Source organism: Pararge aegeria, chromosome 3 (assembly GCF_905163445.1).
Source record: "Pararge aegeria chromosome 3, ilParAegt1.1, whole genome shotgun sequence".
Lineage (NCBI taxonomy): Eukaryota > Metazoa > Arthropoda > Insecta > Lepidoptera > Nymphalidae > Pararge > Pararge aegeria.
The window spans coordinates 10,740,601-10,753,531 of NC_053182.1; the positions used below are offsets into that span (position 1 = coordinate 10,740,601).

A 12,931-nucleotide genomic window follows, 5' to 3' on the forward strand; every position below is an offset into this window, starting at 1 on the left:
TCTGAGAGGCACCGAAAGAAGAAGAAGAATGATAAGCAGCGAATAATAAATTTGGTTAAATTCTTACGTAACAATTGCATCTACGAGGTGAGTTTAAAAGTTGAACTTCGTATTAAAACTTTCGGTAAGATTTGTTCTTTGTAATCCATTTATAATTTATCCATCGTCATCACCAATCAACCCGTCATCGACCCACTTCAGGGCACGGGTCTTCTCCCATAATGAGAAGGATTTAGACCTATTCTATTAAAATCTAAAAGCTCTCAAGCACCAGATGGTAAATGTAGCATCAATTGCCTAACAGAGAGAAAACTTAGCAGGGTATGCAAGGAACACGTGCTACAGCGCCGCCCTGTGTCCATCAACCTCAGACTTCGGTGTTAAGCATCGTGTGCCCGTAGTTATGCTGGAAATCACTCCCTTCTGACCCAAAACTAGCAATGCTAGGTGACGCGGAAATAAGCATAGCGAGAGGACCGAGAAAAAGCTCTACCTACTATACTAATAAAACTTGGATAGAAGCAGAAGTTACTTTACGGAAATCCATAATATTATATGAAAATTAAGCTTAATTTGCCATACTGCTGCTGCAGATTCTGCTGCTGTTCGCGGAGTATAGCAAATTAAGCTTAATTTTCATAATATTAATAAAACTGTTTTACTATGAGTCGCATTAAATTTTATGCATAGTCTGACAAAAAAATATTAATGTGACCAACTACACTTCAACGGAATACCTATGTAAGTACGGAGCAAATAGCTACAATAACTTAAAGCTTGGCTGTTTAAAGCTCTATGAATTTCCAGAGATATTTCAATGACTTATACATTATGTATGAACAATAGGTAATATCTTCGTGTCAGCAATCTTAATTGCTTCTTCTAATTAGGTGTCCCTCGAACTATAAATTAAGCCCGGGTTGAAAGTACCGCGTAGTCAGCCAGTGAATCGTTACTTGAATGTGCAATTATTTGCAAATGTTCTCTACTTTCCTTGATATTGTGCGTAGATACCAGGTACGTACTTATTCATCAATAGAAAGCTGATGTTCGCTGATAAGTGACTACAGCTTCGGAATGTTTATGTAAACTAACAATTTAGGTATCGTTTTATTATTAAGATAAGCCTATAAGGTATTGGTATCAAACCATATAAAATATACCTTATATACCGCATTTATCTTGCAGTAACGCTAAGGTAAACTTACTCGTAAGTGCATCAAAACTTCTACAACCAGTGGTCCTAACTAAAGTCCTAGTTTTTCTATACTCAAAAAGGAGCGAAAAATGTAGTACCTACTGAAATACTGCACACAAAAAATGTGGTGCCCCAGTCAGTTTAATCACAGGGGAAGTCTCTCTAACTGAAAGAGAGTCTGGATATGTATTGATTGAGTTGAATGTGCAAAATGTTAGAACAGCAATTTTTACATAGGTACTCAAATTAGATAACCCGAGCCATCTATTGAAAGCTATCCGGATTGGCAATTCCTATACAAAAGACTTTTCTGGATTTTTCGATCATTCAAGTGGGGTTTTCAGTTCAACAATATATTGTTCCCTAAAACAGTATTAAAGAGAACACATCAAAAAATATATTTTGTGAGACACACGCACGGTAATTGATTTTTTTATATAAATTATATTTACCTAAAGCCAGGGATACGGAGGGTACCACCAATAAAAAGTAATAGCATGCTGCACAAATCGATTTTCTATTTATATCCCATTGGTACAATTTTGTACACAGAGCTGAGGAGGTGGCCCATTGGCCACGAAAGCAACGTTCATTTTAATTAATTAAGTGATATTTTTTTCTTTTTTTCTCTCTGTTCTAAAGAATTAAAAGAAAAAAATATTAGAAGAAAGAATTGTTTGAAAACATAGCGATCAACACGAAGCATTAACTTACTTACTTACGTAACGTAGATACCTCCTTACTTAGGTATGTTCTAGTAAATAAGGAAAATAGAAAATATGGAGTAGGTTTCTTGATTGTCTTTAGTTTAGTTGTAGTAAATTTAATAAAACTATAATGGTAATCCCCTTTTATGTTTTTCAATAGATAAATCGTGTTATAATCAACGCTAGGTTTTTAAAGTATTTAAAATTATTACGTTTAAAACACCTCTATTCAGCATACTCTAAAAACCTAAGTTTGGTGATACATTAAATGTTGTACTATTTCATAACATGAACTCGTAGCAGAGTGGCGCAGTGGAAGCGTGCTGGGCCCATAACCCAGAGGTCCGTGGATCGAAACCACGCTCTGCTAACATCAATTTTTTATATTTTTTTTATATTGTTAAACTATACATTTTATATATTTGTTATAATTTCAAGCAAAACCAACAAAGATTAATTAACACTACATTAGTGGCATAACTTTGTGACTGTCGTATTATTCCTGTTAAAACGTTTCGACCCCGAAATTTAAATGATGATGATTGCGGGCACACCTTCTTTTATGATTAGACGTGAGGGACCGTCCCTATCCAAATCATAAATGAGGGTTGCTGGCTTCATTTATATTATAAAACTACTCTTTGATAGATAGGAAGGGGCAAGTTAAATTATTATCTACCTGGAATTACCTTTTGATATTATTACACATTATGAATGAATGAATACACTTTTATTGTACACAACACAGAAAAATTATAAGATAAGGATTTAATAGAAGGATATGACAGAAGCTACCACTTGTCTGTGGTAAAAGGTCTCTGCTTAGTTTAATTTCATACATTCATGTATTTCGCTCTATATTACCTACTATGTCTCGGAATCGAATTAGAACATATTATGCAATATGAAAAAAGATAAATGTATTTCCTACTTCACGTGGCAAGATTTGGACCAATTTTGCCAGATCCCCCAAATAATACCTTGGCCGGTCTGAAGTCGGTTCTCGGATAAAAACTGGCGTATGTTCGATATACAGTTAATACGATGTAATGATAACTAACTCCCCTCTGCTGGACACAGGTCTCCTAGGAAAGAGGGATATATATAAAGCATAGGCCCAACACAAAGAAAAGGGTTTAGGTCGCACGCTGGCCAAGAGCTGATTGGACTTCACACGCCCTTGAGAACGTTATGGAGAACTATCAGGCATGCAGGTTTTAGGTAAATTAAAAACGCAGATAACTCCGAAAAGTAAGTGGTGAGTGATAGGGCTCGAACTCGGTCTCCACGAAAGAAAAGCCTAAGCCTTACCCACTAGGCTATCACCGTTTCCTACTTTACTGGAATCTGTATTGCCACGTTCCAATGTAAGGTCGCAACGACCACTCGTTTCGTAAGCGACGATTGATTGTCACTTATAGAAACGATGGATCGACGCGTGTATAGGGCCCTTTAGTGTTATTGCTATTACGTGAGTACGTCGGTAGGTACCTACAAATAGCGGTAAAGGTAATAGATAAGTTCTATAATTATGCAAAAACATGTCAAGGATTTAATCGTTTCTGAATAAAAATGGTTGTGAAATACAAATAAAAACATTAGCTAAGTACCTACATAATGTTCTTTATAAAAAATTGCTCTGGTGCATGACTAACCGCATTTTTATTGTAGCGCGCGATAGCATGTGAGTCGCGACTTGCGGCCCTTTTATAAAACAGTTCAAAAGTTTTGTATTGGTGAGTCCATACGGAGTAAATTAATAATTTATATGTACCAAAAGTTATTTAGCATGTTTACGTGTTTACAAAACATGTTATTAAGTTTAAGCGCTGAAGAATCAAATACTAGCATATACTTAGTATTTAAATTAATAAATTGCACTGTTATGGTAGTTTTTACAGTCTTTTTATATATTACAATGTAAAATAAAGAAAGGCCGTCTTATGTTACCGAAATTGTATAAAATTTTGCTGAGATATAAAAAAACTTTTTCCGGAAAATTAAATGTTCGGTTATCTATTGGTAATTTCTCCTCGTTTTCTTTTTTTAGTCTGACATTTAAATAGTTACCATCATCATCATATCGACCCATTACCGGCCCACTATAGAGCACAGATTTACCTCCCACAATAAGAAGGGGTTAAGGCCGTAGTCCACCACACTGGCTCAGTGCGGATTGGTGGACTCCACATACCTTTGAGAACATTATGTAGAACTCTCAGGCATGCAGGTTTCCTCACGATGGTATCCTTCACCGTGGAAGCAAGCGATATTTTTATAACCTAAAACGCACATAACTTAGAAAAGGGATTCGAAATCGAAAATGAAGTCGAGCTCCTGCAATCTGCGCTACGACCACTTCACTGCGCTAACACCGCTTCAATTATTATTTCGCATTCCCATTTAAATAGTACAAGATAGAAAATCTTGAGAGATTACCTATCTAATCTTAAATATTAAATGTTGATGAAAAAGGAGCGTATCCATTTATCTTTCATACTCAGAGCTTAAGCGCAAAGAAAAAGGCTAAAGGAGGCTTAGGAGATGACATCTTAAAACATAGCGCCTTTTGTTTGAAAATGATTTAACGGGCTTTGTAATTTAGTTTCATGAAAAGAAAATAATTACATGTCATGACGTTATATTACTACCACGAAAGATGCACTGCTAAGTGTTTTAGCGTTTAATATGGCTACCATCCGATACGAACATATAGGTAGGTGCATTACTTTAATATTGCTAAAATTATGAAATTCATGTATTTTTAATAACATAAAAGGTTTAATATTTATGATATATTTTATAATCTCGTGCAACACTAAAATTCTTAGAAATATAGAATTCGATAACGAAATAAATGACAGGAGGTCAGGATATGCCCTTCTGATATTGTTTCCAGAGACATGGTGGTAGCACAGTTAATGTAATAAAGCATATATTTACTGCGGTAGTAGTAATATAAATAACTAGGTATCTATTTAGCTACATTAAATTAAATGACGTTAATACCCCAGAGGACAGATCCTAGCAAAGGTACTTGCAAAAGCCGTTTGGATTTTTTTTTATACTTAGATTATATTACAGAAAGGCATATTAAACTTGACCTGTACGCAATAGTGTTGTGCGTGGGCTTATAACTGGGAGGTTCCGGGTTAGATCTCTGGCAGGTGCAGTTTCGAAATCTATTATAATTTGTCTCATGGGAGGCTTCGGCACTGGATAGTTACCACCCGAGTTACAAATCCGGGCCGCCCAGCGATTTATCGTACCGTTACGTTCCCGCGTGGATACCGATAAGGGGTATACCTACTTTAGTTTCCTATAATCACATGAATCGCATACACATTGCAAAGATACGTAATGCTTTTCCCATTACCCAGTACCCTGATTTTAACTCGTTTGGTACTTCTTGGTTAGGCACTGAGCCAGTGGCGTTCATAGAGGATATGCACAGGGTATGCAGATGATTAAAAATGAAGAAAATCTCTAGTACGAGTGATAAATACTTAAGAGTAGGCTTTTTATAACTCTTACAATACAATGCCTATCCTATAATGTTGTGTGATAAACATGAATGTTTTTCAATGGCTGGGTGTTTATCTGTATATTATAAGTATTTATTCATAAAAAAATATTCATCAGATATCTTAGTACCCATAACTCAAGCTACGCTAACTTTGGGGCTAAATGAATATGTGTGTATTGTCGTAGTATATTTATTTATTTATTTATCCTAAAGTTTTTTATAGCTCGTACTGGAGATTTTCTTCATTTTATATCATCTGCATACCCTGTGCATAACCTCTATGCACGCCACTGCACTGAGGAGCCTTATTCAAGTTTGAATCCTAAAGTCCATCATCACGTGCCATCGGGTATGATAATGTGACTAGCCTAACACAGATTAAGCAAGGACATAACAAAGTGGCTGCCTGCCTCACCTTCTATGGTGTGAATTGAAGAGAAAGCTAGGTTTGTGTGACAATAAAGAGGTTTATGTGAAAATAAAACGTGCCTTAGAATATCAATAACCCATAAAGTAAGTACTCATGTCAAATAATTTAACGGACGCCAATAACTGTAAATCTAGAATAATAATATCTACTAATAACCCAGTAATTATGAAGCTGAAGAGTCTTCTTTTGTTTGTCCTTACGTTCGTCGATAAATATTTGGCTATATATTATACGCTACGATCCTAAATTAGAATAAAAAGTTTTTAAGTGGCAATTTAACTTATCAGGTCAGCTCCACCGCGACCTTATCTACGTTCATCTTCTTATCAGTTTGCCATACAAACTTTCGTCCTCTATTCAATCCTTCTCAATATATCCCAAACTACCGCGTCGAGTCGTCCATCTATATTTTGTTCTTACCGTCATGTTAAATACCCTACAACCTTCGTCCAAAAAAGATTTTCTAATCTGATTCCTAGTTTCAGATATTAGCGCGTACAAACCAACAAAAATGAATTATTTAGCTTCTTTATTTGTATACACTTTTATTGTTCGAATATTGCTAATGTTGCCAGACAACGATCTAAACAATTGTTAATCTTACTACATTTAAATGTAATCAAATAGGTACAAACATCTGTTGGTACAGATGTTGGAAGTGGGAACACATCTGTTTGCGAAATAATAAATGTAAAACTCGGAGTAAGTATTTTTAGTGCTTGGTTAACTCATTTTTGTTGCTTATACGAAGACCGCTGAGAAACAATTTCATCGGCGGTTATTATTTCTGGGATTCCAAGACCACCCGTACCGTTAGCAATTTAGAGTCCGAGTAAGAACATATCATAGGAAATAGATAATACCTAGCCGCATATGTAACATTTTATACCGAAGTGTATGTAAGAAACATTGCAGTCTATACTGTATTTATTATTTATTTTTATTACTCATAAGTTTAAGCTTTTATGTTTGTTTAAAAAATATTTAAAAAAAGGTGCGTTAAATAAACAAAAACCTAATGTAATTTTTTTTAATATGCGTTACAATAAATAATCCTGAAAAGATTGTTAACATAAGAAGACAAAAAAAATAGGATGGATATCAGAATTACATATATGGGTGAACAAATTAATATGTTGGTACAAAATACCCTATTTCAAGATCCGCTGTGAGAGATTTCGATCACTACCTTTATCTATGCTTTTATCGTTTTATAAACGCATCTTTAAATCTAAATGGAAATAATTTTTAATTTCTTCTTGTTAGTTTTTTTTTTTTTAACTGGCTATTTATAATGGGTTCATATTTTAAAATGTTAGTCACTTTTAAAAAGCTACTATGCAATGCCTACTTCATATTAATCGTTTTGTGCATTATGGACCAAACCATAGTAGGTATGGTCCGTGATATTCAGTATACAGGTTTGTAGCGGAAAACTTAAGGATTAGATATAGATATACGATTAGATGTATGCATAGCTGAATAGAGATAATACGATCAGCTAATAACTTTGAATCGGCGATCTATAGATTTTGGATTAGACTGATTATTTTCGGTGATAATATTAATAATATTGTTTTAAAAACCTCTCCTCAAGTACCTATAGATTTTGAAATTTTTAACCAATATCATAAAATATATATAAGAAATGGTATTTTTGGAGGTTTGCCTGAAGGGGTAGGTATTAGGCCACGAAGACTAAAAATGTTTTGTTAGAAAAGGAGATAACCACGAATTGCCATAGATCCTGGAATATCCACGAATAGCTAACCGAATTCCAAAGATTCGAAGTAGTGAACTCGAAAAAAAATTTAGGGCCATCAATTTATCTTTTTCAACTTCAGGAACTTTTTGATAAACGAACACACCTACACAGGAAGATTCTGTGTAGATGCGTGGAGCAAAAGATTGATATGAGCCCCATACTAATTTATCCATTGCATAACATCAATAACTAAGGTACTTTTAGCTGTGTTTCTAAAACATAAAAGAATGTCCTTGTTAACCTTTTGACGTAGCTCATTTTTACTTTAAAAATAACAATAAATAACTTACTATGATTAATACGTACCGACATGAGTTAACATCAAAAGTTTTAATCAAAATTCTATTTATCTTCGTTAAGAGTTGCATGGTGTGTTTCAATTAAATTAAATCTTGGCTAGTTATTTATAGGGGCCGAATGAAAGACGGTTCTACTTAATGGCGTTTAGTGATGTTTGTCAGACGACAAATATATCGATAAAAATGTTGAAGTTTGATCATTTCCCAAGTTTTTGATTATTATTATTTTATTTTAATTGATTATTATTATTATTGTGCAGTTAAAATGCAAAAGACGTTCATTGAGTATTCATCCATAGTTGTAAGTAAAGGTCCTGATATTTCGCTTAATTTCTTGTATACCGCTCAGATACATATATCCTCGTAGAACATATACCATCTAAGGTAGGACAGCTTATCATCAAAATATCTGAGGTCCAATTTTGTAATATTATCTTGTCATAAATAGGTATAAAATATGGATAAGAACATATAACGGACATAAGGAGTATCCCTTTCATAGCTTGCGAAGTATTGCTATTCTCCACTTAACATCAGAAGGACCTACTGATCAGTGGCGTGCACTTCATGTATGCACAAAAGCACTGCCTACCCTAAACATTTTGTAAAACTCATAAATACGAAGGATTTTACCATTTTATGGTGTCTTCCTTCTTTATGCATGCCCTGGTCAAAAACCCTGTGCACGCCAGTGCACAGGGTTTTTGACCAGGAATAAAAGGAAAAGAAGGAAAATCCATAAAGAAGGAAGACACCATAAAATGGTAAAATCCTTCGCATTTATGAGTTTTACAAAATGTTTAGGGTATCTGATTGATCCATCAATTAAAAAAAAGTCTCAAGAATATTTGGGTCAAATAATATCGACTATTTGCTATCGACATATGTAGTAGAAATCTAGAGATCTACACTGCGTTGCAAGCATAATGACCGGCGATTGTTAAGAAAAATGTAGGACAATATGTTTGGCGATTTGAATAAAAAATTCGAGTTAGTTACGGTAAATTTGGGAGCCCAAATGTTGTTACATTAATTGTTTGCTCTCCAAATGAGAGCACAATGGCAATGTGCGAGGCTGGCTTTGTTTGTACAATGTCGAAACCTCTGCGTGACGTCATGCATGTTCATGTAGGTACAGAAAACAGAGTTCTTGCTCAATTTTATAGAGAAGCTCATTTAAAATACGTTTAAGATTCATTACGGTGTTTACGACGACGCACTGAACCTAGATAGTACGGAATTTACCTCTTTATTTTATTGCGCCTGAATTATTTATGAATTCGCGTAAAAGAAGGACACTGCAGTGCGTATTGGGACTAACTATTTTATATACGAATGTGAGTTGTTTGTTTTTTAATTTGTTTGGTACGCTTTCACTACTCAAACGAGTCATTATGGGTTCATGGGTTCAGGTTAGGTTCCCTAAAAATGTTTAACAGCCCGGACAAAGGGTCGTTGCTGCTGTATAATTGCTAAGTTTACTGTTTGTAGAACCTTCTATAGCCAATATCCCTGATTGGAGTCCATATTTGTAAGATATAGGATCTCTTCGCACAAACTAAACAATGCACGATCCACGAATTGTAAAAAGAACGGACTATTCGCCCTGGGATATTTGCACGATATATCCGTAAACATAAACTACAAAATTAGGCTCCAAGACGTTTTATTTCTCTCTCTTATCATCATCATCATATCAGCCCATTACCTGCACACTACACGGGTCTCCTTCCACAATGACAAGGGTTAAGGCCGTAGTCCACCACGCTGACCAATACGAATTTGTGGACATCACACGACTTTGAGAACATTATATAGAACTCTCAGGCATGCAGGTTTCCTCACAATGTTTTCCTTCACCGTTGAAGCAAGTGATATTTTAATTACTAAACCATTTTAAGCGTAAATCAATACACAATTAGACAACTCTATTCCAAATCTCTAATTCATATGACACAAGTCATATCATCATATGTACAGGTAGAAACGTTTTCTACGATCTATATGCGAATGAGTGCGTACATTTAGGCCTATTATTTTATATGTCACATACTAACCGTAATATTTATTTACGCTAAATCATAGACACGACGCGATGTCTTGGAAATTGTCCACTGCGAAGGACCGCGTAGTTTTTACGTCACGCGATATAAACCTTTAATTAATTAATGATTCAGAATGTGCAGTAGAATATTTATACATTTGAAATAATTCATTAATTAGTAAGCAAGTTACGAGTCAGAAATGTACCTACTTCTAAAAGCAGTTTCGCAGGCATGTTGCTAATTGCAAGTATTGCCAAGCAAAGGCCAAAAAAATTATACCTTAAGTACCAAGAAATAAAACTCGTCCGATAAATATTATTTGCTGTGTACCTACTAATTGAAGCTCAATTCATTTTGAACTAAGTAAATCAACTCGCAGCTTTGGGCAAAGCTGCATTTACGAAGTATAAGCATTTAGTACTAAGTGAGCTACATAGGGTTTCTTACCAGATTAAGCTAGGTTAGCAAGTGATATAAAACAGACAAATACAACTGTAAAAGAGGTTAAAATAAATATCACCTCATAGTTTAGTGCGTTGATGCATGTATGTGCTGTATTTCTAATTCCCCACAAATGTCGCACATGTTAAATATTTCTTTGCGAAATAAATACGAAACATACACTACGATTCAAACGTAAATGCGTTCCTGAAGTTTGCGCACGACGTTGCGCACCACACACATTTTGGGTGTCCGGTGTAGCGCGGAGGGTAACAGCGCACGTCTGCTAACTTCACGCAGACGCATTTAAGTTTAAATCGTACTGTACTTTTGTATTTATAATATGAGTGCGTTTTAGGTTAAAATACCGTTGCAGCCCGTTTTTGTCGTCAGGGTGGTACTTAACTAGCCAAAAATTTGTTTACTGCAATAATATATTCTGTTTCTGCGCGGCAGAAGGACAAACCAACAAACTACTAGGTACCCACCATAAATGTGCAAACATGCACATAATATTGCATAGTACTATAACAGTGGAAACGTACCGATTTCCTTACTAAGAGACAACTTAGTTTTCCGTGGCGAAGTGGTGTAATATTGAAGTGGATATAAAAACCAATAAAAATCTTTATAAAAAAAATAATCTACTTTGTGAATTTATCTAATAAGTACTAAGTTTTCATTTTATATTTTATTGTAAAAATTCCGATCTTCGAACTGTCATTTATAGCTGGCGCTTTTCCAGTATTTCAAATTATTAACTCCGAATGAAAAGATTGTTTAGGAAACTCTTAAAGAAAGCGGATATTTTTAATTCGGTAGTGTTTTTTGTCAAAGAAAAAAAAAACAAGTAAATTTATACGACATCTAAAAGCCTGCCTTATATTTCTTGTATTAATTACCTTCTGCCTGCTTAAACGATTTATTTCTGACGTGGCTCTGGTAATCCGTTTCTTAATTTTTTTTATTTTTGTAACTACGTCGGAAGTGCGTAGGTATTTGATAAAAGTTTGTTTCCCCAAATCTGGTGTTTTGATAATGCTCCGATGCCATATGAGTATAAGACAATGGCTTTTTCATGCAAACGAGCAGCTTCAAAGACCTTTACGGTTTATGGTCCGCTTGGAACCGCTGTTTTGTTTGGTCAGAGCTATTTAGTTTTATAGAGTAGGTACGAAGTACATATAATCTTTTTTTTTTGTAATTAGGACGGGAAAATCCTCATGGACATCCCTATGGATAGTGTCGGACTTCTACCGACTAAAACCCCCTGCCTTCTACACGTTAGTGTACCTGCCTTTTGGCCTACCACTAACGTCGGTGTCCTTTTACCTTCCCTCTCTTTCGTCACTTTCCTATAATTTTGTTATCTCTTCCATGTATTTCTCAATATATCTATTTAAACGTTCTTAAACAAATGACATTAATATAAAACTTTAGGTACATTATTGAAATACTTTACAGTAGTAGCGTAGATCTCGTGAGTAAAAGTTATTGCACCTAATCGCCTCAGGTTCTTGAACATAGAGCGGCAGTTTTCAATGAACACATACTGTTCCTTGCATGCTCAGCGAAGTCTTGCTCTGTTTTCCAATGACCACCTGCTTGGGCCATCTGCTTGGCCCGTCATTTAAAAAGTTACATGCTCTTCATATTCAACGTGTAAATAAAAACCAAAATAATACTTAACAGGCTTTAGACATATTATGTTCTGTCTCTGAGACTTATCTGTGAAAATGAAAACTTAATAGTTTTTGAGTAAACCACTGCCATAGCTTTCACTCAAAGAAATCAGTTAAAGCCCTAACATAACATGTAAAATTAAAATCATGTGACTCCTTTCACTTTATTAGAACGCGTCGCGTTGCGTAGGTAATATGCGCGTATCAGTCGTTTATCTTCAATAGGGTGTCATAAGTAAACACAAAATGTTATAAATTCGTTTTTTATGGAAAAATATTCTTAAAGTGACAATATGCAACAAAAATAAGCTGAACTATATAGGGCTTCAGGAAAGTTAGATGAAAGGAGAGAAACAACAAGTTTAAAAATTAATATCAAACACAAATAAACACAGAAGAAGCATAGTTCTAAAGGCCTTTTAAGTGAAGTTAATCGGATTAACGCGAGACGGTATTACATTTCATAATGGGCTCCTTGTTATTTCCCCTGCTACTAAAGTAGGTACCAACTTACAAGACACGCGGTCACGATTTTACTTTTGCATTACACCTAATTTGCATCCGTGTCGCTTGTCTATGCTAATTAAAGTTACACATTTAAATTATAAACTTCATACTAATTTAATATAGTTATAGGATACAATAGTCGTATAGGTAATACGGTCTATTTACCAGTTCTTTTACCTATATCCAATATCTAAATTAAATTTCACTATCATAGTCATCCACAGCTTATCCAAAAAAAACGGACATTTACGGAAGAAGGTGCAAAATAAATTGTGCTGTAAACGGAGCATAGTTGTTTAATTTTACAGTCACAGTTTTTATTCACTGTTCA

General features: G+C 34.7%; 1 protein-coding gene and 1 non-coding gene across 4 annotated transcripts in view; one reads left to right on the forward strand and one right to left on the reverse strand.

The window, feature by feature from the left end:
- LOC120636011 (tensin-1) overlaps positions 1–12,931 on the reverse strand; it is a 169,885-nt gene that overhangs the window by 136,158 nt on the left and 20,796 nt on the right. The gene's annotated exons all lie outside the window — the stretch shown is intronic.
- On the forward strand, positions 2,204–2,275 carry Trnam-cau. Its single transcript has one exon. It is a non-coding gene; the product is annotated as a tRNA-Met (tRNA).